Below are 26,763 nucleotides of genomic sequence, written 5' to 3' on the forward strand. Positions count from 1 at the left end.
AGTGACACAAAGTGTTTTCCCACTCTGAACAAGTCCCTATCACAGTACTAAGTTGAAAACTCGTTTCAGTCGTGCTTTTACAGTTAAAATGACCAATATGATGAAAATGTGTTCAAAGCTCGAAAACATGAAAATCCATGCTTAGAATGTTGTTTCATGTCACATATGCTCAAATGCACTCATTTCACTGAAAATCAATGTTCCTTGACAAACGTTTGCTTTATGTGAGGAAAAGGCGATAGAAACAGGCTGAAGGCGCTCCTGCTGAAGGAAAGCTGTTTTCATGCACTCATTGACACAAAGTGTTTTCCCACTATGAACAAGTGCATATCACAGTACTATGTTGAACACTCGTTTCAGACGTGCTTTTACAGGTGAAATGACCAATATGATGAAAATGTGCTAAAAGCTCAAATACATGAAAATCCATGCTTAGAATGTTGTTTCATGTCACATATACTCATTTCACTCAAAATCAATGTTCCTTGTCAAACGTTTGCTTTAGGTGAGGAAAAGGCGATAGAAACAGGCTGAAGGCGCTCTTGCTGAAGGAAAGCTGTTTTCATGCATTCAGTGACACAAAGTGTGTTTTCCCACTCTGAACAAGTGCCTATCACAGTACTAAGTTGAAAACTCGTTTCAGTCGTGCTTTTACAGGTGAAATGACCAATATGATGAAAATGTGTCAAAATCTCAAATACATGCTTAGAATGTTGTTTCATGTCACATATGCTCAAATGCACTCATTTCACTGAAAATCAATGTTCCTTGTCAAACGTTTGCTTTAGGTGAGGAAAAGGCGATAGAAACTGGCTGAAGGCGCTCCTGCTGAAGGAAAGCTGTTTTCCTGCGCTCAGTGACACAAAGTGTGTTTTCCCACTCTGAACAAGTGCATATCACAGTTGAATCACATGTTGAACACTCGTTTCAGACGTGCTTTTACAGGTGAAATGACCAATATGATGAAAATGTGTCAAAATCTCAAATACATGCTTAGAATGTTGTTTCATGTCACATATGCTCAAATGCACTCATTTCACTCAAAATCAATGTTCCTTGTCAAACGTTTGCTTTAGGTGAGGAAAAGGCGATAGAAACTGGCTGAAGGCGCTCCTGCTGAAGGAAAGCTGTTTTCCTGCGCTCAGTGACACAAAGTGTGTTTTCCCACTCTGAACAAGTGCCTATCACAGTACTATGTTGAACACTCGTTTCAGACGTGCTTTTACAGGTGAAATGACCAATATGATGAAAATGTGCTAAAAGCTCGAAAACATGAAAATCCATGCTTAGAATGTTGTTTCATGTCATATATACTCATTTCACTCAAAATCAATGTTCCTTGTCAAACGTTTGCTTTAGGTGAGGAAAAGGCGATAGAAACAGGCTGAAGGCGCTCTTGCTGAAGGAAAGCTGTTTTCATGCACTCAGTGACACAAAGTGTGTTTTCCCACTCTGAACAAGTCCCTATCACAGTACTAAGTTGAAAACTCGTTTCAGTCGTGCTTTTACAGTTAAAATGACCAATATGATGAAAATGTGTTCAAAGCTCGAAAACATGAAAATCCATGCTTAGAATGTTGTTTCATGTCACATATGCTCAAATGCACTCATTTCACTCAAAATCAATGTTCCTTGTCAAACGTTTGCTTTAGGTGAGGAAAAGGCGATAGAAACTGGCTGAAGGCGCTCCTGCTGAAGGAAAGCTGTTTTCCTGCGCTCAGTGACACAAAGTGTGTTTTCCCACTCTGAACAAGTGCCTATCACAGTACTATGTCGAACACTCTTTTCAGACGTGCTTTTACAGGTGAAATGACCAATATGATGAAAATGTGCTAAAAGCTCGAAAACATGAAAATCCATGCTTAGAATGTTGTTTCATGTCACATATACTCATTTCACTCAAAATCAATGTTCCTTGTCAAACGTTTGCTTTAGGTGAGGAAAAGGCGATAGAAACAGGCTGAAGGCGCTCTTGCTGAAGGAAAGCTGTTTTCATGCACTCAGTGACACAAAGTGTGTTTTCCCACTCTGAACAAGTCCCTATCACAGTACTAAGTTGAAAACTCGTTTCAGACGTGCTTTTACAGGTGAAATTACCAATATGATGAAAATGTGCTAAAAGCTCGAAAACATGAAAATCCATGCTTAGAATGTTGTTTCATGTCACATATACTCATTTCACTCAAAATCAATGTTCCTTGTCAAACGTTTGCTTTAGGTGAGGAAAAGGCGATAGAAACAGGCTGAAGGCGCTCTTGCTGAAGGAAAGCTGTTTTCATGCACTCAGTGGCACAAAGTGTGTTTTCCCACTCTGAACAAGTCCCTATCACAGTACTAAGTTGAAAACTCGTTTCAGTCGTGCTTTTACAGTTAAAATGACCAATATGATGAAAATGTGTTCAAAGCTCGAAAACATGAAAATCCATGCTTAGAATGTTGTTTCATGTCACATATGCTCAAATGCACTCATTTCACTCAAAATCAATGTTCCTTGTCAAACGTTTGCTTTAGGTGAGGAAAAGGCGATAGAAACTGGCTGAAGGCGCTCCTGCTGAAGGAAAGCTGTTTTCCTGCGCTCAGTGACACAAAGTGTGTTTTCCCACTCTGAACAAGTGCATATCACAGTTGAATCACATGTTGAACACTCGTTTCAGACGTGCTTTTACAGGTGAAATGACCAATATGATGAAAATGTGTCAAAATCTCAAATACATGCTTAGAATGTTGTTTCATGTCACATATGCTCAAATGCACTCATTTCACTCAAAATCAATGTTCCTTGTCAAACGTTTGCTTTAGGTGAGGAAAAGGCGATAGAAACTGGCTGAAGGCGCTCCTGCTGAAGGAAAGCTGTTTTCCTGCGCTCAGTGACACAAAGTGTGTTTTCCCACTCTGAACAAGTGCCTATCACAGTACTATGTTGAACACTCGTTTCAGACGTGCTTTTACAGGTGAAATGACCAATATGATGAAAATGTGCTAAAAGCTCGAAAACATGAAAATCCATGCTTAGAATGTTGTTTCATGTCACATATACTCATTTCACTCAAAATCAATGTTCCTTGTCAAACTTTAGGTGAGGAAAAGGCGATAGAAACAGGCTGAAGGCGCTCTTGCTGAAGGAAAGCTGTTTTCATGCACTCAGTGGCACAAAGTGTGTTTTCCCACTCTGAACAAGTCCCTATCACAGTACTAAGTTGAAAACTCGTTTCAGTCGTGCTTTTACAGTTAAAATGACCAATATGATGAAAATGTGTTCAAAGCTCGAAAACATGAAAATCCATGCTTAGAATGTTGTTTCATGTCACATATGCTCAAATGCACTCATTTCACTGAAAATCAATGTTCCTTGTCAAACGTTTGCTTTAGGTGAGGAAAAGGCGATAGAAACTGGCTGAAGGCGCTCCTGCTGAAGGAAAGCTGTTTTCCTGCGCTCAGTGACACAAAGTGTGTTTTCCCACTCTGAACAAGTGCATATCACAGTTGAATCACATGTTGAACAATCGTTTCAGACGTGCTTTTACAGGTGAAATGACCAATATGATGAAAATGTGTCAAAATCTCAAATACATGCTTAGAATGTTGTTTCATGTCACATATGCTCAAATGCACTCATTTCACTGAAAATCAATGTTCCTTGTCAAACGTTTGCTTTAGGTGAGGAAAAGGCGATAGAAACTGGCTGAAGGCGCTCCTGCTGAAGGAAAGCTGTTTTCCTGCGCTCAGTGACACAAAGTGTGTTTTCCCACTCTGAACAAGTGCCTATCACAGTACTATGTTGAACACTCGTTTCAGACGTGCTTTTACAGGTGAAATGACCAATATGATGAAAATGTGCTAAAAGCTCGAAAACATGAAAATCCATGCTTAGAATGTTGTTTCATGTCACATATACTCATTTCACTCAAAATCAATGTTCCTTGTCAAACGTTTGCTTTAGGTGAGGAAAAGGCGATAGAAACAGGCTGAAGGCGCTCTTGCTGAAGGAAAGCTGTTTTCATGCACTCAGTGACACAAAGTGTGTTTTCCCACTCTGAACAAGTCCCTATCACAGTACTAAGTTGAAAACTCGTTTCAGTCGTGCTTTTACAGTTAAAATGACCAATATGATGAAAATGTGTTCAAAGCTCGAAAACATGAAAATCCATGCTTAGAATGTTGTTTCATGTCACATATGCTCAAATGCACTCATTTCACTCAAAATCAATGTTCCTTGTCAAACGTTTGCTTTAGGTGAGGAAAAGGCGATAGAAACTGGCTGAAGGCGCTCCTGCTGAAGGAAAGCTGTTTTCCTGCGCTCAGTGACACAAAGTGTGTTTTCCCACTCTGAACAAGTGCATATCACAGTTGAATCACATGTTGAACACTCGTTTCAGACGTGCTTTTACAAGTGAAATGACCAATATGATGAAAATGTGTCAAAATCTCAAATACATGCTTAGAATGTTGTTTCATGTCACATATGCTCAAATGCACTCATTTCACTCAAAATCAATGTTCCTTGTCAAACGTTTGCTTTAGGTGAGGAAAAGGTGATAGAAACTGGCTGAAGGCGCTCCTGCTGAAGGAAAGCTGTTTTCCTGCGCTCAGTGACACAAAGTGTGTTTTCCCACTCTGAACAAGTGCCTATCACAGTACTATGTTGAACACTCGTTTCAGACGTGCTTTTACAGGTGAAATGACCAATATGATGAAAATGTGCTAAAAGCTCGAAAACATGAAAATCCATGCTTAGAATGTTGTTTCATGTCACATATACTCATTTCACTCAAAATCAATGTTCCTTGTCAAACGTTTGCTTTAGGTGAGGAAAAGGCGATAGAAACAGGCTGAAGGCGCTCTTGCTGAAGGAAAGCTGTTTTCATGCACTCAGTGACACAAAGTGTGTTTTCCCACTCTGAACAAGTCCCTATCACAGTACTAAGTTGAAAACTCGTTTCAGTCGTGCTTTTACAGTTAAAATGACCAATATGATGAAAATGTGTTCAAAGCTCGAAAACATGAAAATCCATGCTTAGAATGTTGTTTCATGTCACATATGCTCAAATGCACTCATTTCACTCAAAATCAATGTTCCTTGTCAAACGTTTGCTTTAGGTGAGGAAAAGGCGATAGAAACAGGCTGAAGGCGCTCCTGCTGAAGGAAAGCTGTTTTCCTGCGCTCAGTGACACAAAGTGTGTTTTCCCACTCTGAACAAGTGCCTATCACAGTACTATGTCGAACACTCGTTTCAGACGTGCTTTTACAGGTGAAATGACCAATATGATGAAAATGTGCTAAAAGCTCGAAAACATGAAAATCCATGCTTAGAATGTTGTTTCATGTCACATATACTCATTTCACTCAAAATCAATGTTCCTTGTCAAACGTTTGCTTTAGGTGAGGAAAAGGCGATAGAAACAGGCTGAAGGCGCTCTTGCTGAAGGAAAGCTGTTTTCATGCACTCAGTGACACAAAGTGTGTTTTCCCACTCTGAACAAGTCCCTATCACAGTACTAAGTTGAAAACTCGTTTCAGTCGTGCTTTTACAGTTAAAATGACCAATATGATGAAAATGTGTTCAAAGCTCGAAAACATGAAAATCCATGCTTAGAATGTTGTTTCATGTCACATATGCTCAAATGCACTCATTTCACTCAAAATCAATGTTCCTTGTCAAACGTTTGCTTTAGGTGAGGAAAAGGCGATAGAAACTGGCTGAAGGCGCTCCTGCTGAAGGAAAGCTGTTTTCCTGCGCTCAGTGACACAAAGTGTGTTTTCCCACTCTGAACAAGTGCCTATCACAGTACTATGTCGAACACTCGTTTCAGACGTGCTTTTACAGGTGAAATGACCAATATGATGAAAATGTGCTAAAAGCTCGAAAACATGAAAATCCATGCTTAGAATGTTGTTTCATGTCACATATACTCATTTCACTCAAAATCAATGTTCCTTGTCAAACGTTTGCTTTAGGTGAGGAAAAGGCGATAGAAACAGGCTGAAGGCGCTCTTGCTGAAGGAAAGCTGTTTTCCTGCGCTCAGTGACACAAAGTGTGTTTTCCCACTCTGAACAAGTGCCTATCACAGTACTATGTTGAACACTCGTTTCAGACGTGCTTTTACAGGTGAAATGACCAATATGATGAAAATGTGCTAAAAGCTCGAAAACATGAAAATCCATGCTTAGAATGTTGTTTCATGTCACATATGCTCAAATGCACTCATTTCACTCAAAATCAATGTTCCTTGTCAAACGTTTGCTTTAGGTGAGGAAAAGGCGATAGAAACTGGCTGAAGGCGCTCCTGCTGAAGGAAAGCTGTTTTCCTGCGCTCAGTGACACAAAGTGTGTTTTCCCACTCTGAACAAGTGCATATCACAGTTGAATCACATGTTGAACACTCGTTTCAGACGTGCTTTTACAGGTGAAATGACCAATATGATGAAAATGTGTCAAAATCTCAAATACATGCTTAGAATGTTGTTTCATGTCACATATGCTCAAATGCACTCATTTCACTGAAAATCAATGTTCCTTGTCAAACGTTTGCTTTAGGTGAGGAAAAGGCGATAGAAACTGGCTGAAGGCGCTCCTGCTGAAGGAAAGCTGTTTTCCTGCGCTCAGTGACACAAAGTGTGTTTTCCCACTCTGAACAAGTGCCTATCACAGTACTATGTTGAACACTCGTTTCAGACGTGCTTTTACAGGTGAAATGACCAATATGATGAAAATGTGCTAAAAGCTCGAAAACATGAAAATCCATGCTTAGAATGTTGTTTCATGTCACATATACTCATTTCACTCAAAATCAATGTTCCTTGTCAAACGTTTGCTTTAGGTGAGGAAAAGGCGATAGAAACAGGCTGAAGGCGCTCTTGCTGAAGGAAAGCTGTTTTCATGCACTCAGTGGCACAAAGTGTGTTTTCCCACTCTGAACAAGTCCCTATCACAGTACTAAGTTGAAAACTCGTTTCAGTCGTGCTTTTACAGTTAAAATGACCAATATGATGAAAATGTGTTCAAAGCTCGAAAACATGAAAATCCATGCTTAGAATGTTGTTTCATGTCACATATGCTCAAATGCACTCATTTCACTGAAAATCAATGTTCCTTGTCAAACGTTTGCTTTAGGTGAGGAAAAGGCGATAGAAACTGGCTGAAGGCGCTCCTGCTGAAGGAAAGCTGTTTTCCTGCGCTCAGTGACACAAAGTGTGTTTTCCCACTCTGAACAAGTGCATATCACAGTTGAATCACATGTTGAACAATCGTTTCAGACGTGCTTTTACAGGTGAAATGACCAATATGATGAAAATGTGTCAAAATCTCAAATACATGCTTAGAATGTTGTTTCATGTCACATATGCTCAAATGCACTCATCTCATCTCATCTCATTATCTCTAGCCGCTTTATCCTTCTACAGGGTCGCAGGCAAGCTGGAGCCTATCCCAGCTGACTACGGGCGAAAGGCGGGGTACACCCTGGACAAGTCGCCAGGTCATCACAGGGCTGACACATAGACACAGACAACCATTCACACTCACATTCACACCTACGGTCAATTTAGAGTCACCAGTTAACCTAACCTGCATGTCTTTGGACTGTGGGGGAAACCGGAGCACCCGGAGGAAACCCACGCGGACACGGGGAGAACATGCAAACTCCACACAGAAAGGCCCTCGCCGGCCCCGGGGCTCGAACCCAGGACCTTCTTGCTGTGAGGCGACAGCGCTAACCACTACACCACCGTGCCGCCCCAAATGCACTCATTTCACTCAAAATCAATGTTCCTTGTCAAACGTTTGCTTTAGGTGAGGAAAAGGCGATAGAAACTGGCTGAAGGCGCTCCTGCTGAAGGAAAGCTGTTTTCCTGCGCTCAGTGACACAAAGTGTGTTTTCCCACTCTGAACAAGTGCCTATCACAGTACTATGTTGAACACTCGTTTCAGACGTGCTTTTACAGGTGAAATGACCAATATGATGAAAATGTGCTAAAAGCTCGAAAACATGAAAATCCATGCTTAGAATGTTGTTTCATGTCACATATGCTCAAATGCACTCATTTCACTCAAAATCAATGTTCCTTGTCAAACGTTTGCTTTAGGTGAGGAAAAGGCGATAGAAACTGGCTGAAGGCGCTCCTGCTGAAGGAAAGCTGTTTTCCTGCGCTCAGTGACACAAAGTGTGTTTTCCCACTCTGAACAAGTGCATATCACAGTTGAATCACATGTTGAACACTCGTTTCAGACGTGCTTTTACAGGTGAAATGACCAATATGATGAAAATGTGTCAAAATCTCAAATACATGCTTAGAATGTTGTTTCATGTCACATATGCTCAAATGCACTCATTTCACTGAAAATCAATGTTCCTTGTCAAACGTTTGCTTTAGGTGAGGAAAAGGCGATAGAAACTGGCTGAAGGCGCTCCTGCTGAAGGAAAGCTGTTTTCCTGCGCTCAGTGACACAAAGTGTGTTTTCCCACTCTGAACAAGTGCCTATCACAGTACTATGTTGAACACTCGTTTCAGACGTGCTTTTACAGGTGAAATGACCAATATGATGAAAATGTGCTAAAAGCTCGAAAACATGAAAATCCATGCTTAGAATGTTGTTTCATGTCACATATACTCATTTCACTCAAAATCAATGTTCCTTGTCAAACGTTTGCTTTAGGTGAGGAAAAGGCGATAGAAACAGGCTGAAGGCGCTCTTGCTGAAGGAAAGCTGTTTTCATGCACTCAGTGGCACAAAGTGTGTTTTCCCACTCTGAACAAGTCCCTATCACAGTACTAAGTTGAAAACTCGTTTCAGTCGTGCTTTTACAGTTAAAATGACCAATATGATGAAAATGTGTTCAAAGCTCGAAAACATGAAAATCCATGCTTAGAATGTTGTTTCATGTCACATATGCTCAAATGCACTCATTTCACTGAAAATCAATGTTCCTTGTCAAACGTTTGCTTTAGGTGAGGAAAAGGCGATAGAAACTGGCTGAAGGCGCTCCTGCTGAAGGAAAGCTGTTTTCCTGCGCTCAGTGACACAAAGTGTGTTTTCCCACTCTGAGCAAGTGCATATCACAGTTGAATCACATGTTGAACAATCGTTTCAGACGTGCTTTTACAGGTGAAATGACCAATATGATGAAAATGTGTCAAAATCTCAAATACATGCTTAGAATGTTGTTTCATGTCACATATGCTCAAATGCACTCATTTCACTCAAAATCAATGTTCCTTGTCAAACGTTTGCTTTAGGTGAGGAAAAGGCGATAGAAACTGGCTGAAGGCGCTCCTGCTGAAGGAAAGCTGTTTTCCTGCGCTCAGTGACACAAAGTGTGTTTTCCCACTCTGAACAAGTGCCTATCACAGTACTATGTTGAACACTCGTTTCAGACGTGCTTTTACAGGTGAAATGACCAATATGATGAAAATGTGCTAAAAGCTCGAAAACATGAAAATCCATGCTTAGAATGTTGTTTCATGTCACATATACTCATTTCACTCAAAATCAATGTTCCTTGTCAAACGTTTGCTTTAGGTGAGGAAAAGGCGATAGAAACAGGCTGAAGGCGCTCTTGCTGAAGGAAAGCTGTTTTCATGCACTCAGTGACACAAAGTGTGTTTTCCCACTCTGAACAAGTCCCTATCACAGTACTAAGTTGAAAACTCGTTTCAGTCGTGCTTTTACAGTTAAAATGACCAATATGATGAAAATGTGTTCAAAGCTCGAAAACATGAAAATCCATGCTTAGAATGTTGTTTCATGTCACATATGCTCAAATGCACTCATTTCACTGAAAATCAATGTTCCTTGTCAAACGTTTGCTTTAGGTGAGGAAAAGGCGATAGAAACTGGCTGAAGGCGCTCCTGCTGAAGGAAAGCTGTTTTCCTGCGCTCAGTGACACAAAGTGTGTTTTCCCACTCTGAACAAGTGCATATCACAGTTGAATCACATGTTGAACACTCGTTTCAGACGTGCTTTTACAGGTGAAATGACCAATATGATGAAAATGTGTCAAAATCTCAAATACATGCTTAGAATGTTGTTTCATGTCACATATGCTCAAATGCACTCATTTCACTCAAAATCAATGTTCCTTGTCAAACGTTTGCTTTAGGTGAGGAAAAGGCGATAGAAACTGGCTGAAGGCGCTCCTGCTGAAGGAAAGCTGTTTTCCTGCGCTCAGTGACACAAAGTGTGTTTTCCCACTCTGAACAAGTGCCTATCACAGTACTATGTTGAACACTCGTTTCAGACGTGCTTTTACAGGTGAAATGACCAATATGATGAAAATGTGCTAAAAGCTCGAAAACATGAAAATCCATGCTTAGAATGTTGTTTCATGTCACATATACTCATTTCACTCAAAATCAATGTTCCTTGTCAAACGTTTGCTTTAGGTGAGGAAAAGGCGATAGAAACAGGCTGAAGGCGCTCTTGCTGAAGGAAAGCTGTTTTCATGCACTCAGTGACACAAAGTGTGTTTTCCCACTCTGAACAAGTCCCTATCACAGTACTAAGTTGAAAACTCGTTTCAGTCGTGCTTTTACAGTTAAAATGACCAATATGATGAAAATGTGTTCAAAGCTCGAAAACATGAAAATCCATGCTTAGAATGTTGTTTCATGTCACATATGCTCAAATGCACTCATTTCACTCAAAATCAATGTTCCTTGTCAAACGTTTGCTTTAGGTGAGGAAAAGGCGATAGAAACTGGCTGAAGGCGCTCCTGCTGAAGGAAAGCTGTTTTCCTGCGCTCAGTGACACAAAGTGTGTTTTCCCACTCTGAACAAGTGCCTATCACAGTACTATGTCGAACACTCGTTTCAGACGTGCTTTTACAGGTGAAATGACCAATATGATGAAAATGTGCTAAAAGCTCGAAAACATGAAAATCCATGCTTAGAATGTTGTTTCATGTCACATATACTCATTTCACTCAAAATCAATGTTCCTTGTCAAACGTTTGCTTTAGGTGAGGAAAAGGCGATAGAAACAGGCTGAAGGCGCTCTTGCTGAAGGAAAGCTGTTTTCATGCACTCAGTGACACAAAGTGTGTTTTCCCACTCTGAACAAGTCCCTATCACAGTACTAAGTTGAAAACTCGTTTCAGTCGTGCTTTTACAGTTAAAATGACCAATATGATGAAAATGTGTTCAAAGCTCGAAAACATGAAAATCCATGCTTAGAATGTTGTTTCATGTCACATATGCTCAAATGCACTCATTTCACTGAAAATCAATGTTCCTTGTCAAACGTTTGCTTTAGGTGAGGAAAAGGCGATAGAAACTGGCTGAAGGCGCTCCTGCTGAAGGAAAGCTGTTTTCCTGCGCTCAGTGACACAAAGTGTGTTTTCCCACTCTGAACAAGTGCATATCACAGTTGAATCACATGTTGAACACTCGTTTCAGACGTGCTTTTACAGGTGAAATGACCAATATGATGAAAATGTGTCAAAATCTCAAATACATGCTTAGAATGTTGTTTCATGTCACATATGCTCAAATGCACTCATTTCACTCAAAATCAATGTTCCTTGTCAAACGTTTGCTTTAGGTGAGGAAAAGGCGATAGAAACTGGCTGAAGGCGCTCCTGCTGAAGGAAAGCTGTTTTCCTGCGCTCAGTGACACAAAGTGTGTTTTCCCACTCTGAACAAGTGCCTATCACAGTACTATGTTGAACACTCGTTTCAGACGTGCTTTTACAGGTGAAATGACCAATATGATGAAAATGTGCTAAAAGCTCGAAAACATGAAAATCCATGCTTAGAATGTTGTTTCATGTCATATATACTCATTTCACTCAAAATCAATGTTCCTTGTCAAACGTTTGCTTTAGGTGAGGAAAAGGCGATAGAAACAGGCTGAAGGCGCTCTTGCTGAAGGAAAGCTGTTTTCATGCACTCAGTGACACAAAGTGTGTTTTCCCACTCTGAACAAGTCCCTATCACAGTACTAAGTTGAAAACTCGTTTCAGTCGTGCTTTTACAGTTAAAATGACCAATATGATGAAAATGTGTTCAAAGCTCGAAAACATGAAAATCCATGCTTAGAATGTTGTTTCATGTCACATATGCTCAAATGCACTCATTTCACTGAAAATCAATGTTCCTTGTCAAACGTTTGCTTTAGGTGAGGAAAAGGCGATAGAAACTGGCTGAAGGCGCTCCTGCTGAAGGAAAGCTGTTTTCCTGCGCTCAGTGACACAAAGTGTGTTTTCCCACTCTGAACAAGTGCCTATCACAGTACTATGTCGAACACTCGTTTCAGACGTGCTTTTACAGGTGAAATGACCAATATGATGAAAATGTGCTAAAAGCTCGAAAACATGAAAATCCATGCTTAGAATGTTGTTTCATGTCACATATACTCATTTCACTCAAAATCAATGTTCCTTGTCAAACGTTTGCTTTAGGTGAGGAAAAGGCGATAGAAACAGGCTGAAGGCGCTCTTGCTGAAGGAAAGCTGTTTTCATGCACTCAGTGACACAAAGTGTGTTTTCCCACTCTGAACAAGTCCCTATCACAGTACTAAGTTGAAAACTCGTTTCAGTCGTGCTTTTACAGTTAAAATGACCAATATGATGAAAATGTGTTCAAAGCTCGAAAACATGAAAATCCATGCTTAGAATGTTGTTTCATGTCACATATGCTCAAATGCACTCATTTCACTGAAAATCAATGTTCCTTGTCAAACGTTTGCTTTAGGTGAGGAAAAGGCGATAGAAACTGGCTGAAGGCGCTCCTGCTGAAGGAAAGCTGTTTTCCTGCGCTCAGTGACACAAAGTGTGTTTTCCCACTCTGAACAAGTGCCTATCACAGTACTATGTTGAACACTCGTTTCAGACGTGCTTTTACAGGTGAAATGACCAATATGATGAAAATGTGCTAAAAGCTCGAAAACATGAAAATCCATGCTTAGAATGTTGTTTCATGTCACATATACTCATTTCACTCAAAATCAATGTTCCTTGTCAAACGTTTGCTTTAGGTGAGGAAAAGGCGATAGAAACAGGCTGAAGGCGCTCTTGCTGAAGGAAAGCTGTTTTCATGCACTCAGTGACACAAAGTGTGTTTTCCCACTCTGAACAAGTCCCTATCACAGTACTAAGTTGAAAACTCGTTTCAGTCGTGCTTTTACAGTTAAAATGACCAATATGATGAAAATGTGTTCAAAGCTCGAAAACATGAAAATCCATGCTTAGAATGTTGTTTCATGTCACATATGCTCAAATGCACTCATTTCACTCAAAATCAATGTTCCTTGTCAAACGTTTGCTTTAGGTGAGGAAAAGGCGATAGAAACTGGCTGAAGGCGCTCCTGCTGAAGGAAAGCTGTTTTCCTGCGCTCAGTGACACAAAGTGTGTTTTCCCACTCTGAACAAGTGCCTATCACAGTACTATGTCGAACACTCGTTTCAGACGTGCTTTTACAGGTGAAATGACCAATATGATGAAAATGTGCTAAAAGCTCGAAAACATGAAAATCCATGCTTAGAATGTTGTTTCATGTCACATATACTCATTTCACTCAAAATCAATGTTCCTTGTCAAACGTTTGCTTTAGGTGAGGAAAAGGCGATAGAAACAGGCTGAAGGCGCTCTTGCTGAAGGAAAGCTGTTTTCATGCACTCAGTGACACAAAGTGTGTTTTCCCACTCTGAACAAGTCCCTATCACAGTACTAAGTTGAAAACTCGTTTCAGACGTGCTTTTACAGGTGAAATGACCAATATGATGAAAATGTGCTAAAAGCTCGAAAACATGAAAATCCATGCTTAGAATGTTGTTTCATGTCACATATACTCATTTCACTCAAAATCAATGTTCCTTGTCAAACGTTTGCTTTAGGTGAGGAAAAGGCGATAGAAACAGGCTGAAGGCGCTCTTGCTGAAGGAAAGCTGTTTTCATGCACTCAGTGACACAAAGTGTGTTTTCCCACTCTGAACAAGTCCCTATCACAGTACTAAGTTGAAAACTCGTTTCAGTCGTGCTTTTACAGTTAAAATGACCAATATGATGAAAATGTGTTCAAAGCTCGAAAACATGAAAATCCATGCTTAGAATGTTGTTTCATGTCACATATGCTCAAATGCACTCATTTCACTCAAAATCAATGTTCCTTGTCAAACGTTTGCTTTAGGTGAGGAAAAGGCGATAGAAACTGGCTGAAGGCGCTCCTGCTGAAGGAAAGCTGTTTTCCTGCGCTCAGTGACACAAAGTGTGTTTTCCCACTCTGAACAAGTGCCTATCACAGTACTATGTCGAACACTCGTTTCAGACGTGCTTTTACAGGTGAAATGACCAATATGATGAAAATGTGCTAAAAGCTCGAAAACTTGAAAATCCATGCTTAGAATGTTGTTTCATATCACATATACTCATTTCACTCAAAATCAATGTTCCTTGTCAAACGTTTGCTTTAGGTGAGGAAAAGGCGATAGAAACAGGCTGAAGGCGCTCTTGCTGAAGGAAAGCTGTTTTCATGCACTCAGTGACACAAAGTGTGTTTTCCCACTCTGAACAAGTCCCTATCACAGTACTAAGTTGAAAACTCGTTTCAGTCGTGCTTTTACAGTTAAAATGACCAATATGATGAAAATGTGTTCAAAGCTCGAAAACATGAAAATCCATGCTTAGAATGTTGTTTCATGTCACATATGCTCAAATGCACTCATTTCACTCAAAATCAATGTTCCTTGTCAAACGTTTGCTTTAGGTGAGGAAAAGGCGATAGAAACTGGCTGAAGGCGCTCCTGCTGAAGGAAAGCTGTTTTCCTGCGCTCAGTGACACAAAGTGTGTTTTCCCACTCTGAACAAGTGCCTATCACAGTACTATGTCGAACACTCGTTTCAGACGTGCTTTTACAGGTGAAATGACCAATATGATGAAAATGTGCTAAAAGCTCGAAAACATGAAAATCCATGCTTAGAATGTTGTTTCATGTCACATATACTCATTTCACTCAAAATCAATGTTCCTTGTCAAACGTTTGCTTTAGGTGAGGAAAAGGCGATAGAAACAGGCTGAAGGCGCTCTTGCTGAAGGAAAGCTGTTTTCATGCACTCAGTGACACAAAGTGTGTTTTCCCACTCTGAACAAGTCCCTATCACAGTACTAAGTTGAAAACTCGTTTCAGTCGTGCTTTTACAGTTAAAATGACCAATATGATGAAAATGTGTTCAAAGCTCGAAAACATGAAAATCCATGCTTAGAATGTTGTTTCATGTCACATATGCTCAAATGCACTCATTTCACTCAAAATCAATGTTCCTTGTCAAACGTTTGCTTTAGGTGAGGAAAAGGCGATAGAAACTGGCTGAAGGCGCTCCTGCTGAAGGAAAGCTGTTTTCCTGCGCTCAGTGACACAAAGTGTGTTTTCCCACTCTGAACAAGTGCCTATCACAGTACTATGTCGAACACTCGTTTCAGACGTGCTTTTACAGGTGAAATGACCAATATGATGAAAATGTGCTAAAAGCTCGAAAACATGAAAATCCATGCTTAGAATGTTGTTTCATGTCACATATACTCATTTCACTCAAAATCAATGTTCCTTGTCAAACGTTTGCTTTAGGTGAGGAAAAGGCGATAGAAACAGGCTGAAGGCGCTCTTGCTGAAGGAAAGCTGTTTTCATGCACTCAGTGACACAAAGTGTGTTTTCCCACTCTGAACAAGTCCCTATCACAGTACTAAGTTGAAAACTCGTTTCAGTCGTGCTTTTACAGTTAAAATGACCAATATGATGAAAATGTGTTCAAAGCTCGAAAACATGAAAATCCATGCTTAGAATGTTGTTTCATGTCACATATGCTCAAATGCACTCATTTCACTCAAAATCAATGTTCCTTGTCAAACGTTTGCTTTAGGTGAGGAAAAGGCGATAGAAACTGGCTGAAGGCGCTCCTGCTGAAGGAAAGCTGTTTTCCTGCGCTCAGTGACACAAAGTGTGTTTTCCCACTCTGAACAAGTGCATATCACAGTTGAATCACATGTTGAACACTCGTTTCAGACGTGCTTTTACAGGTGAAATGACCAATATGATGAAAATGTGTCAAAATCTCAAATACATGCTTAGAATGTTGTTTCATGTCACATATGCTCAAATGCACTCATTTCACTGAAAATCAATGTTCCTTGTCAAACGTTTGCTTTAGGTGAGGAAAAGGCGATAGAAACTGGCTGAAGGCGCTCCTGCTGAAGGAAAGCTGTTTTCCTGCGCTCAGTGACACAAAGTGTGTTTTCCCACTCTGAACAAGTGCCTATCACAGTACTATGTTGAACACTCGTTTCAGACGTGCTTTTACAGGTGAAATGACCAATATGATGAAAATGTGCTAAAAGCTCGAAAACATGAAAATCCATGCTTAGAATGTTGTTTCATGTCATATATACTCATTTCACTCAAAATCAATGTTCCTTGTCAAACGTTTGCTTTAGGTGAGGAAAAGGCGATAGAAACAGGCTGAAGGCGCTCTTGCTGAAGGAAAGCTGTTTTCATGCACTCAGTGACACAAAGTGTGTTTTCCCACTCTGAACAAGTCCCTATCACAGTACTAAGTTGAAAACTCGTTTCAGTCGTGCTTTTACAGTTAAAATGACCAATATGATGAAAATGTGTTCAAAGCTCGAAAACATGAAAATCCATGCTTAGAATGTTGTTTCATGTCACATATGCTCAAATGCACTCATTTCACTCAAAATCAATGTTCCTTGTCAAACGTTTGCTTTAGGTGAGGAAAAGGCGATAGAAACTGGCTGAAGGCGCTCCTGCTGAAGGAAAGCTGTTTTCCTGCGCTCAGTGACACAAAGTGTGTTTTCCCACTCTGAACAAGTGCCTATCACAGTACTATGTCGAACACTCGTTTCAGACGTGCTTTTACAGGTGAAATGACCAATATGATGAAAATGTGCTAAAAGCTCGAAAACATGAAAATCCATGCTTAGAATGTTGTTTCATGTCACATATACTCATTTCACTCAAAATCAATGTTCCTTGTCAAACGTTTGCTTTAGGTGAGGAAAAGGCGATAGAAACAGGCTGAAGGCGCTCTTGCTGAAGGAAAGCTGTTTTCATGCACTCAGTGACACAAAGTGTGTTTTCCCACTCTGAACAAGTCCCTATCACAGTACTAAGTTGAAAACTCGTTTCAGTCGTGCTTTTACAGTTAAAATGACCAATATGATGAAAATGTGTTCAAAGCTCGAAAACATGAAAATCCATGCTTAGAATGTTGTTTCATGTCACATATGCTCAAATGCACTCATTTCACTGAAAATCAATGTTCCTTGTCAAACGTTTGCTTTAGGTGAGGAAAAGGCGATAGAAACTGGCTGAAGGCGCTCCTGCTGAAGGAAAGCTGTTTTCCTGCGCTCAGTGACACAAAGTGTGTTTTCCCACTCTGAACAAGTGCCTATCACAGTACTATGTCGAACACTCGTTTCAGACGTGCTTTTACAGGTGAAATGACCAATATGATGAAAATGTGCTAAAAGCTCGAAAACATGAAAATCCATGCTTAGAATGTTGTTTCATGTCACATATACTCATTTCACTCAAAATCAATGTTCCTTGTCAAACGTTTGCTTTAGGTGAGGAAAAGGCGATAGAAACAGGCTGAAGGCGCTCTTGCTGAAGGAAAGCTGTTTTCATGCACTCAGTGACACAAAGTGTGTTTTCCCACTCTGAACAAGTCCCTATCACAGTACTAAGTTGAAAACTCGTTTCAGTCGTGCTTTTACAGTTAAAATGACCAATATGATGAAAATGTGTTCAAAGCTCGAAAACATGAAAATCCATGCTTAGAATGTTGTTTCATGTCACATATGCTCAAATGCACTCATTTCACTGAAAATCAATGTTCCTTGTCAAACGTTTGCTTTAGGTGAGGAAAAGGCGATAGAAACTGGCTGAAGGCGCTCCTGCTGAAGGAAAGCTGTTTTCCTGCGCTCAGTGACACAAAGTGTGTTTTCCCACTCTGAACAAGTGCATATCACAGTTGAATCACATGTTGAACACTCGTTTCAGACGTGCTTTTACAGGTGAAATGACCAATATGATGAAAATGTGTCAAAATCTCAAATACATGCTTAGAATGTTGTTTCATGTCACATATGCTCAAATGCACTCATTTCACTCAAAATCAATGTTCCTTGTCAAACGTTTGCTTTAGGTGAGGAAAAGGCGATAGAAACTGGCTGAAGGCGCTCCTGCTGAAGGAAAGCTGTTTTCCTGCGCTCAGTGACACAAAGTGTGTTTTCCCACTCTGAACAAGTGCCTATCACAGTACTATGTTGAACACTCGTTTCAGACGTGCTTTTACAGGTGAAATGACCAATATGATGAAAATGTGCTAAAAGCTCGAAAACATGAAAATCCATGCTTAGAATGTTGTTTCATGTCATATATACTCATTTCACTCAAAATCAATGTTCCTTGTCAAACGTTTGCTTTAGGTGAGGAAAAGGCGATAGAAACAGGCTGAAGGCGCTCTTGCTGAAGGAAAGCTGTTTTCATGCACTCAGTGACACAAAGTGTGTTTTCCCACTCTGAACAAGTCCCTATCACAGTACTAAGTTGAAAACTCGTTTCAGTCGTGCTTTTACAGTTAAAATGACCAATATGATGAAAATGTGTTCAAAGCTCGAAAACATGAAAATCCATGCTTAGAATGTTGTTTCATGTCACATATGCTCAAATGCACTCATTTCACTGAAAATCAATGTTCCTTGTCAAACGTTTGCTTTAGGTGAGGAAAAGGCGATAGAAACTGGCTGAAGGCGCTCCTGCTGAAGGAAAGCTGTTTTCCTGCGCTCAGTGACACAAAGTGTGTTTTCCCACTCTGAACAAGTGCCTATCACAGTACTATGTCGAACACTCGTTTCAGACGTGCTTTTACAGGTGAAATGACCAATATGATGAAAATGTGCTAAAAGCTCGAAAACATGAAAATCCATGCTTAGAATGTTGTTTCATGTCACATATACTCATTTCACTCAAAATCAATGTTCCTTGTCAAACGTTTGCTTTAGGTGAGGAAAAGGCGATAGAAACAGGCTGAAGGCGCTCTTGCTGAAGGAAAGCTGTTTTCATGCACTCAGTGACACAAAGTGTGTTTTCCCACTCTGAACAAGTCCCTATCACAGTACTAAGTTGAAAACTCGTTTCAGTCGTGCTTTTACAGTTAAAATGACCAATATGATGAAAATGTGTTCAAAGCTCGAAAACATGAAAATCCATGCTTAGAATGTTGTTTCATGTCACATATGCTCAAATGCACTCATTTCACTGAAAATCAATGTTCCTTGTCAAACGTTTGCTTTAGGTGAGGAAAAGGCGATAGAAACTGGCTGAAGGCGCTCCTGCTGAAGGAAAGCTGTTTTCCTGCGCTCAGTGACACAAAGTGTGTTTTCCCACTCTGAACAAGTGCCTATCACAGTACTATGTTGAACACTCGTTTCAGACGTGCTTTTACAGGTGAAATGACCAATATGATGAAAATGTGCTAAAAGCTCGAAAACATGAAAATCCATGCTTAGAATGTTGTTTCATGTCACATATACTCATTTCACTCAAAATCAATGTTCCTTGTCAAACGTTTGCTTTAGGTGAGGAAAAGGCGATAGAAACAGGCTGAAGGCGCTCTTGCTGAAGGAAATCTGTTTTCATGCACTCAGTGACACAAAGTGTGTTTTCCCACTCTGAACAAGTCCCTATCACAGTACTAAGTTGAAAACTCGTTTCAGTCGTGCTTTTACAGTTAAAATAACCAATATGATGAAAATGTGTTCAAAGCTCGAAAACATGAAAATCCATGCTTAGAATGTTGTTTCATGTCACATATGCTCAAATGCACTCATTTCACTCAAAATCAATGTTCCTTGTCAAACGTTTGCTTTAGGTGAGGAAAAGGCGATAGAAACTGGCTGAAGGCGCTCCTGCTGAAGGAAAGCTGTTTTCCTGCGCTCAGTGACACAAAGTGTGTTTTCCCACTCTGAACAAGTGCCTATCACAGTACTATGTCGAACACTCGTTTCAGACGTGCTTTTACAGGTGAAATGACCAATATGATGAAAATGTGCTAAAAGCTCGAAAACATGAAAATCCATGCTTAGAATGTTGTTTCATGTCACATATACTCATTTCACTCAAAATCAATGTTCCTTGTCAAACGTTTGCTTTAGGTGAGGAAAAGGCGATAGAAACAGGCTGAAGGCGCTCTTGCTGAAGGAAAGCTGTTTTCATGCACTCAGTGACACAAAGTGTGTTTTCCCACTCTGAACAAGTCCCTATCACAGTACTAAGTTGAAAACTCGTTTCAGTCGTGCTTTTACAGTTAAAATGACCAATATGATGAAAATGTGTTCAAAGCTCGAAAACATGAAAATCCATGCTTAGAATGTTGTTTCATGTCACATATGCTCAAATGCACTCATTTCACTGAAAATCAATGTTCCTTGTCAAACGTTTGCTTTAGGTGAGGAAAAGGCGATAGAAACTGGCTGAAGGCGCTCCTGCTGAAGGAAAGCTGTTTTCATGCACTCAGTGACACAAAGTGTGTTTTCCCACTCTGAACAAGTGCATATCACAGTTGAATCACATGTTGAACACTCGTTTCAGACGTGCTTTTACAGGTGAAATGACCAATATGATGAAAATGTCTTAAAAGCTCAAATACATGAAAATCCATGCTTAGAAAGTTGTTTCATTTCACATATGCTCGAATGCACTCATTTCACTCAAAATCAATGTTCCTTGTCAAACGTTTGCTTTAGGTGAAGAAAAGGCGATAGAAACAGGCCGAAGGCGCTCCTGCTGAAGGAAAGCTGTTTTCCTGCGCTCAGTGACACAAAGTGTGTTTTCCCACTCTGAACAAGTGCATATCACAGTTGAATCACATGTTGAACACTCGTTTCAGACGTGCTTTTACAGGTGAAATGACCAATATGATGAAAATGTGTCAAAATCTCAAATACATGCTTAGAATGTTGTTTCATGTCACATATGCTCAAATGCACTCATTTCACTCAAAATCAATGTTCCTTGTCAAACGTTTGCTTTAGGTGAGGAAAAGGCGATAGAAACTGGCTGAAGGCGCTCCTGCTGAAGGAAAGCTGTTTTCCTGCGCTCAGTGACACAAAGTGTGTTTTCCCACTCTGAACAAGTGCCTATCACAGTACTATGTTGAACACTCGTTTCAGACGTGCTTTTACAGGTGAAATGACCAATATGATGAAAATGTGCTAAAAGCTCGAAAACATGAAAATCCATGCTTAGAATGTTGTTTCATGTCATATATACTCATTTCACTCAAAATCAATGTTCCTTGTCAAACGTTTGCTTTAGGTGAGGAAAAGGCGATAGAAACAGGCTGAAGGCGCTCTTGCTGAAGGAAAGCTGTTTTCATGCACTCAGTGACACAAAGTGTGTTTTCCCACTCTGAACAAGTCCCTATCACAGTACTAAGTTGAAAACTCGTTTCAGTCGTGCTTTTACAGTTAAAATGACCAATATGATGAAAATGTGTTCAAAGCTCGAAAACATGAAAATCCATGCTTAGAATGTTGTTTCATGTCACATATGCTCAAATGCACTCATTTCACTCAAAATCAATGTTCCTTGTCAAACGTTTGCTTTAGGTGAGGAAAAGGCGATAGAAACTGGCTGAAGGCGCTCCTGCTGAAGGAAAGCTGTTTTCCTGCGCTCAGTGACACAAAGTGTGTTTTCCCACTCTGAACAAGTGCCTATCACAGTACTATGTCGAACACTCGTTTCAGACGTGCTTTTACAGGTGAAATGACCAATATGATGAAAATGTGCTAAAAGCTCGAAAACATGAAAATCCATGCTTAGAATGTTGTTTCATGTCACATATACTCATTTCACTCAAAATCAATGTTCCTTGTCAAACGTTTGCTTTAGGTGAGGAAAAGGCGATAGAAACAGGCTGAAGGCGCTCTTGCTGAAGGAAAGCTGTTTTCATGCACTCAGTGACACAAAGTGTGTTTTCCCACTCTGAACAAGTCCCTATCACAGTACTAAGTTGAAAACTCGTTTCAGTCGTGCTTTTACAGTTAAAATGACCAATATGATGAAAATGTGTTCAAAGCTCGAAAACATGAAAATCCATGCTTAGAATGTTGTTTCATGTCACATATGCTCAAATGCACTCATTTCACTGAAAATCAATGTTCCTTGTCAAACGTTTGCTTTAGGTGAGGAAAAGGCGATAGAAACTGGCTGAAGGCGCTCCTGCTGAAGGAAAGCTGTTTTCCTGCGCTCAGTGACACAAAGTGTGTTTTCCCACTCTGAACAAGTGCCTATCACAGTACTATGTTGAACACTCGTTTCAGACGTGCTTTTACAGGTGAAATGACCAATATGATGAAAATGTGCTAAAAGCTCGAAAACATGAAAATCCATGCTTAGAATGTTGTTTCATGTCACATATACTCATTTCACTCAAAATCAATGTTCCTTGTCAAACGTTTGCTTTAGGTGAGGAAAAGGCGATAGAAACAGGCTGAAGGCGCTCTTGCTGAAGGAAAGCTGTTTTCATGCACTCAGTGACACAAAGTGTGTTTTCCCACTCTGAACAAGTCCCTATCACAGTACTAAGTTGAAAACTCGTTTCAGTCGTGCTTTTACAGTTAAAATGACCAATATGATGAAAATGTGTTCAAAGCTCGAAAACATGAAAATCCATGCTTAGAATGTTGTTTCATGTCACATATGCTCAAATGCACTCATTTCACTGAAAATCAATGTTCCTTGTCAAACGTTTGCTTTAGGTGAGGAAAAGGCGATAGAAACTGGCTGAAGGCGCTCCTGCTGAAGGAAAGCTGTTTTCCTGCGCTCAGTGACACAAAGTGTGTTTTCCCACTCTGAACAAGTGCATATCACAGTTGAATCACATGTTGAACACTCGTTTCAGACGTGCTTTTACAGGTGAAATGACCAATATGATGAAAATGTCTTAAAAGCTCAAATACATGAAAATCCATGCTTAGAAAGTTGTTTCATTTCACATATGCTCGAATGCACTCATTTCACTCAAAATCAATGTTCCTTGTCAAACGTTTGCTTTAGGTGAAGAAAAGGCGATAGAAACAGGCCGAAGGCGCTCCTGCTGAAGGAAAGCTGTTTTCCTGCGCTCAGTGACACAAAGTGTGTTTTCCCACTCTGAACAAGTGCATATCACAGTTGAATCACATGTTGAACACTCGTTTCAGACGTGCTTTTACAGGTGAAATGACCAATATGATGAAAATGTGTCAAAATCTCAAATACATGCTTAGAATGTTGTTTCATGTCACATATGCTCAAATGCACTCATTTCACTGAAAATCAATGTTCCTTGTCAAACGTTTGCTTTAGGTGAGGAAAAGGCGATAGAAACTGGCTGAAGGCGCTCCTGCTGAAGGAAAGCTGTTTTCCTGCGCTCAGTGACACAAAGTGTGTTTTCCCACTCTGAACAAGTGCCTATCACAGTACTATGTTGAACACTCGTTTCAGACGTGCTTTTACAGGTGAAATGACCAATATGATGAAAATGTGCTAAAAGCTCGAAAACATGAAAATCCATGCTTAGAATGTTGTTTCATGTCACATATACTCATTTCACTCAAAATCAATGTTCCTTGTCAAACGTTTGCTTTAGGTGAGGAAAAGGCGATAGAAACAGGCTGAAGGCGCTCTTGCTGAAGGAAAGCTGTTTTCATGCACTCAGTGACACAAAGTGTGTTTTCCCACTCTGAACAAGTCCCTATCACAGTACTAAGTTGAAAACTCGTTTCAGTCGTGCTTTTACAGTTAAAATGACCAATATGATGAAAATGTGTTCAAAGCTCGAAAACATGAAAATCCATGCTTAGAATGTTGTTTCATGTCACATATGCTCAAATGCACTCATTTCACTGAAAATCAATGTTCCTTGTCAAACGTTTGCTTTAGGTGAGGAAAAGGCGATAGAAACTGGCTGAAGGCGCTCCTGCTGAAGGAAAGCTGTTTTCCTGCGCTCAGTGACACAAAGTGTGTTTTCCCACTCTGAACAAGTGCATATCACAGTTGAATCACATGTTGAACACTCGTTTCAGACGTGCTTTTACAGGTGAAATGACCAATATGATGAAAATGTGTCAAAATCTCAAATACATGCTTAGAATGTTGTTTCATGTCACATATGCTCAAATGCACTCATTTCACTCAAAATCAATGTTCCTTGTCAAACGTTTGCTTTAGGTGAGGAAAAGGCGATAGAAACTGGCTGAAGGCGCTCCTGCTGAAGGAAAGCTGTTTTCCTGCGCTCAGTGACACAAAGTGTGTTTTCCCACTCTGAACAAGTGCCTATCACAGTACTATGTTGAACACTCGTTTCAGACGTGCTTTTACAGGTGAAATGACCAATATGATGAAAATGTGCTAAAAGCTCGAAAACATGAAAATCCATGCTTAGAATGTTGTTTCATGTCATATATACTCATTTCACTCAAAATCAATGTTCCTTGTCAAACGTTTGCTTTAGGTGAGGAAAAGGCGATAGAAACAGGCTGAAGGCGCTCTTGCTGAAGGAAAGCTGTTTTCATGCACTCAGTGACACAAAGTGTGTTTTCCCACTCTGAACAAGTCCCTATCACAGTACTAAGTTGAAAACTCGTTTCAGTCGTGCTTTTACAGTTAAAATGACCAATATGATGAAAATGTGTTCAAAGCTCGAAAACATGAAAATCCATGCTTAGAATGTTGTTTCATGTCACATATGCTCAAATGCACTCATTTCACTCAAAATCAATGTTCCTTGTCAAACGTTTGCTTTAGGTGAGGAAAAGGCGATAGAAACTGGCTGAAGGCGCTCCTGCTGAAGGAAAGCTGTTTTCCTGCGCTCAGTGACACAAAGTGTGTTTTCCCACTCTGAACAAGTGCCTATCACAGTACTATGTCGAACACTCGTTTCAGACGTGCTTTTACAGGTGAAATGACCAATATGATGAAAATGTGCTAAAAGCTCGAAAACATGAAAATCCATGCTTAGAATGTTGTTTCATGTCACATATACTCATTTCACTCAAAATCAATGTTCCTTGTCAAATGTTTGCTTTAGGTGAGGAAAAGGCGATAGAAACAGGCTGAAGGCGCTCTTGCTGAAGGAAAGCTGTTTTCATGCACTCAGTGACACAAAGTGTGTTTTCCCACTCTGAACAAGTCCCTATCACAGTACTAAGTTGAAAACTCGTTTCAGTCGTGCTTTTACAGTTAAAATGACCAATATGATGAAAATGTGTTCAAAGCTCGAAAACATGAAAATCCATGCTTAGAATGTTGTTTCATGTCACATATGCTCAAATGCACTCATTTCACTCAAAATCAATGTTCCTTGTCAAACGTTTGCTTTAGGTGAGGAAAAGGCGATAGAAACTGGCTGAAGGCGCTCCTGCTGAAGGAAAGCTGTTTTCCTGCGCTCAGTGACACAAAGTGTGTTTTCCCACTCTGAACAAGTGCCTATCACAGTACTATGTCGAACACTCGTTTCAGACGTGCTTTTACAGGTGAAATGACCAATATGATGAAAATGTGCTAAAAGCTCGAAAACATGAAAATCCATGCTTAGAATGTTGTTTCATGTCACATATACTCATTTCACTCAAAATCAATGTTCCTTGTCAAACGTTTGCTTTAGGTGAGGAAAAGGCGATAGAAACAGGCTGAAGGCGCTCTTGCTGAAGGAAAGCTGTTTTCATGCACTCAGTGACACAAAGTGTGTTTTCCCACTCTGAACAAGTCCCTATCACAGTACTAAGTTGAAAACTCGTTTCAGTCGTGCTTTTACAGTTAAAATGACCAATATGATGAAAATGTGTTCAAAGCTCGAAAACATGAAAATCCATGCTTAGAATGTTGTTTCATGTCACATATGCTCAAATGCACTCATTTCACTGAAAATCAATGTTCCTTGTCAAACGTTTGCTTTAGGTGAGGAAAAGGCGATAGAAACTGGCTGAAGGCGCTCCTGCTGAAGGAAAGCTGTTTTCCTGCGCTCAGTGACACAAAGTGTGTTTTCCCACTCTGAACAAGTGCATATCACAGTTGAATCACATGTTGAACACTCGTTTCAGACGTGCTTTTACAGGTGAAATGACCAATATGATGAAAATGTCTTAAAAGCTCAAATACATGAAAATCCATGCTTAGAAAGTTGTTTCATTTCACATATGCTCGAATGCACTCATTTCACTCAAAATCAATGTTCCTTGTCAAACGTTTGCTTTAGGTGAAGAAAAGGCGATAGAAACAGGCCGAAGGCGCTCCTGCTGAAGGAAAGCTGTTTTCCTGCGCTCAGTGACACAAAGTGTGTTTTCCCACTCTGAACAAGTGCATATCACAGTTGAATCACATGTTGAACACTCGTTTCAGACGTGCTTTTACAGGTGAAATGACCAATATGATGAAAATGTGTCAAAATCTCAAATACATGCTTAGAATGTTGTTTCATGTCACATATGCTCAAATGCACTCATTTCACTCAAAATCAATGTTCCTTGTCAAACGTTTGCTTTAGGTGAGGAAAAGGCGATAGAAACTGGCTGAAGGCGCTCCTGCTGAAGGAAAGCTGTTTTCCTGCGCTCAGTGACACAAAGTGTGTTTTCCCACTCTGAACAAGTGCCTATCACAGTACTATGTTGAACACTCGTTTCAGACGTGCTTTTACAGGTGAAATGACCAATATGATGAAAATGTGCTAAAAGCTCGAAAACATGAAAATCCATGCTTAGAATGTTGT

This window comes from Neoarius graeffei, chromosome 10 (genome assembly GCF_027579695.1).
Source record: "Neoarius graeffei isolate fNeoGra1 chromosome 10, fNeoGra1.pri, whole genome shotgun sequence".
Classification (NCBI taxonomy): Eukaryota; Metazoa; Chordata; class Actinopteri; order Siluriformes; family Ariidae; genus Neoarius; species Neoarius graeffei.